Genomic DNA, 4,359 nt, shown 5'->3' on the forward strand with positions numbered 1-4,359 from the left:
GATGAAGATAAAGAAGAAGGGAGGTAAGAAAGACAGAGAGAGGCAGAGAAAGACAGCAAGAGAGGAGAGAGAGCGAGAGAGAGAGGGCGAGATGGGAGGGGAACAAAGAAACTGGAAAATGAGGGAGGGACTGGAAAAGGGACAGGGTGAAAAAAAGAAGAGGGAGGGAAGGTCCATGTGTTTTGTTGGTAGAGGCTAATTGCTAACAAATGTTTGAACATTGTGGAGTGAGCACCTTGAATATCTGTGGCCTTGGCCTGCAAGACAGGAAAATAGTTTCTGTGAACACACACCTACACACTCTCTCGCTCTCACACACACGCACGCACACACACACACACACACACGTCAAAGCTATAATCCCTATCTGGCACCAGCTTGCCGTCTTCTCAGCTTGCTCCCGCTAACCTCGACTACCAGTGTATAAGACTTAACAGCAGGTGTAATTCTCTCACCAACACACACATCCGGCCATCCAGCTGGCGAGGCAGCTCCAGCGTCTGTCTGGCATTGTGGATTTTCAGCACCTTAATTCCTCTCCTGCACTCACTATGACACTTTAATATAGTTACATACTGCAAAATAAGAAGATGGGTGTATATTGTGGCTTCTAGTTTTATTCATACTCATCAGCTGACCACAATCAGCTGCTGTGTATTTTCAGAGACTCGATGCTTTCTTTCCCTAAGTTTCTACAACGCTTCTCTGGTGGTTCAATCATTACAAACTCATGTTGTGCAGCCAAATGCATTGTTTAAATCCACCGAACATTATTTTATATTCTCGTGGAGATCCCAAAGTTTGCAAAGATACCAAATATGTCAGGCTGAATTCTTGGAAAGTGTAGAAAATGGTTCAGTATTTCCATTTGATGGGATGGTGTAGCCATAAAAAAACATGAAGTCCTGTTTTACATATTTCACTCAGTTTAAAGATCATATAGCGTCAATGAAGAGCTGGAACGAGCTGACACAGAATATGTGTGATTCTGCCAGACAGTGTTGAATGAAATTATTTCAACAACATTGAGGCTACTTAAGGGGAAAACTGGATATTAAGGGGTTAAAAAATATAGATAACCTATAGGGCATACTTTATAAAGGGCTAGATTGTTAACAAATCATTCATTAATCCTCAATAAACCAGTGATAAGATATGAATAAGGACAACTTTTGGTGAGCCAGGCTGTGAAAAATGTATTTGGCTTCTTCAATAACAAGTTATAACATTTACAATTACAGATTTGATGGATTATCAGAATGAGAAAACCAATAACTCCAATTAATGACTAACTAACAGTTAGAACTGAAGATTTGATGTCTTATTAGAAAGTAAATAAGTCATTAATAAAGGGTCATTACTTTTTAACCCCGACCCTTAAAGCCAAAGTGTTTTTTCACAACCTGGCAACACAAACGTTATTATAAGTTAGTCATGTGCACATCCACAAAACCTCAGTTGGATAGGTGCTGGATACAAACAAAATCATTAAAATTGCAATATAAGGAATATTCGAACACTAGAATCACAGCTCTCACTGATTTTATTAACTGCATTTCGACCAACTGCAGATCTTCTTCAGGCAAATACCCACAATAAGGAAATGAGGGCTATAAATATATAGCAAAATGAATAGTGACATGAATGTGATTAGATGATTATAATATGTGTCAAATGGCTTAATACAAATTAATAAAACATTAATATATGATGTGTTAATAGTCCCCTTATACAGTAAACCCCTTATAGAGTATACTTTATTAGAAAGCAGTACCAAAAGACACACACTGGATTATAGCTCACGCACTTTATTTTAGTAACCAGTTAAAGCCCTACCAGGTCTTCATCAGGCAAAAGGCCAACACGACAAAAGAAAAAAAGTATATACAGTCACCAAACTATGTTGACATTGTGGTCAAACAATCAAGAAAAACTATTCAGATAAACACTTCCAAGCACCAAATACCCTGAAGGACATTCCTTGCAGTGATTACTACTGTAGATACTCTTATCATGATATTTCAGTGCTGCCAAATTGTTTTGCAACACCATCTCAACCGTAACAAGAGGGAATGATGCCCGTTAAATATTATTTCTACATCCCTGAATGGCTTTGAAGCAACATCCTTCTCTCCCTTCTTTTCCTTTACGAGTTATTATGGCCTTCGATGCTACAGTTTTGTAAAAATGAGGATTTAATGACCAACGTCTTTGATCACAAAGCCACCAGCCTTTGATTAGAACATGAAGTTTCTTAATCAGCTCAGTTCATGCACATTCCAACACACTCACGCATCCATCCACACACACACACACACACACACACACACACACACACAAAGAAACACAATTTCCCCTAAATTGATACCAGAATCATCCACATGTTTGAAGTTCATCAGCGGCCTGTCAGCCACGGGTCGTTCAGCACCACGAATGGGACCAATTAGCCTGGTGATAATGATGTTTTGTGTTAGAAGCCAGCAGAGCAGCTCATTCAAAGCAATTCTCTTTGAATGTGTGTGTTGAAATGTTGAAAACTATGCCACTGGTTGAGGATTGGCTGCAGAGCTACATGGTTTCAATTCACTAGTTGGTCAAGTTAACACGGGAGCAGCTTGGCACATGACGCACACACACACACACGCACTGACAAAGTGAAGCAAAACACAAGTTTGCAAAGTGTCACATAACAGATAATTAGCTTAGTTACACTGGATCTGCTGCTGGTAAACTGTCAACACTTAGCAACACAAATTGAACATACCTTGAGGCCAGCAAGTTTTAGTTGTGTTGTAGTAGTAGTATTTTTAAACACACATATGTTATTGTCAGGCTAGTTACTACTGAAACAAAGCTAGTTGTAGTCAGTGGTTGGTAACCTTTATCTCAACTCAGCCAGAGTTGTAGATTTGAGATTTAGGACCTGGACTCAAGTCTGATTTAAACCTGGTTACTAACTTTGTCTGCCTGCCCCATAATCTGGTCTGCCCTTCGGTGCTGAGCAGATAGTGTACAGTGGGTTTCATCTCTGCTTGAGGCTAGAGGCTAGAGGCTACATTAGCCGCTACTAGCATAACACACCCGATTCTCCAACCACGTTGCATTGTGGGTAATGTAGGCTCCAAGTTTTTACAAGGAAGAAGAATGTGAGGCATCCTTTTTGATCTTTTTTTAAACTGTCCATTGCGAGTCTGACAATGTTATAGGAGTGCAAGCAAAAACATTCAAGTCTGACCCAGTACAATCCCAGAAGAGTAAAATGTAAGACAGCAACATAGACCCCATTTACACTTAGTCACTTAATGTGTCTGTTATATAGCTCTAAGGACTTGATCTCGCAAGACTTGCACCTTGACTTGCAGCTGGCTTTTGAAGACTTGTGACTTGACTTGGACTTTCCCCAAAAGATCTAAAAACAGCTGTTGTTATGCTAGTGTTTCTTCAAATTAGGACCACATTTCCCAAAAACCCTGTTGCTTCTGTTGCTTCTTGCCCTGTTTCACTGGGTAAATATTTTCGCTTTGGAACATGTTGGGGAACATTTTTTCTATCTCCTTGTCACCCATATACAGTACCTCTCTGTTATTGTCAGAAACTCTGAAAACTTCGAAGTTTCCTTTGAAAAATCGGGATCCCACTGTTTTGTTCTTGTTCCACATTTACACTGATCATCTGCACAGCTATACAGCAGATTCCCTGCATGCAGCACAGGCTGTAAAATCCTGTGACCTGTAGAGGTCAATGCACTCTAGCTGTGGCGAACCATCACATTTTTAGACCAGCAGTTCCAGATCAACAACTTTAGGCAATGCAAGTAAAGGGCAAAAACAGAAAAAATGTCACAAAGAAGTACAACAACTCTTGAGGGGAAAACATCTGCATAAAGTTTATTTTGTTTTACTATTTTGTTTACAAGAGGTGAATTTAAAAAGACATCTTCTCCCGAATCCACACAGAAACACATGGTTGTACCATGCAAGCAAGATAACCTCATCACATTCACGGACCTGCTAATATGATGAAAAAGTGCAGTAAACTTAACTAGTTATACTAGTTGACATCACTACTAACACCATTAATATGTAAAACACCTTTGTTCCACATTCGTCTTAAAAACAAATGCCAAAAAACAATTGTTTTTTATTTTTTAGTATGTTTATCCAGGCGAAGGTCTTGCACAATCATTATTGTCTAAATATGTTGGACCAAAATAAATAGTGCATGTGTTGTCCAGACCTGTTTTTTTAGAAACTGTTGTGTTTCTGTAGCTACATCATGGTATTGGTAATTAATGTCAGTAACAATACAGTACCAATGTCTCAAAATGAGTGAAAATACTACATGCTTCAGTTATTTTTG

The sequence above is a fragment of the Siniperca chuatsi genome, linkage group LG16 (genome assembly GCF_020085105.1).
Source record: "Siniperca chuatsi isolate FFG_IHB_CAS linkage group LG16, ASM2008510v1, whole genome shotgun sequence".
Taxonomy (NCBI): Eukaryota; Metazoa; Chordata; class Actinopteri; order Centrarchiformes; family Sinipercidae; genus Siniperca; species Siniperca chuatsi.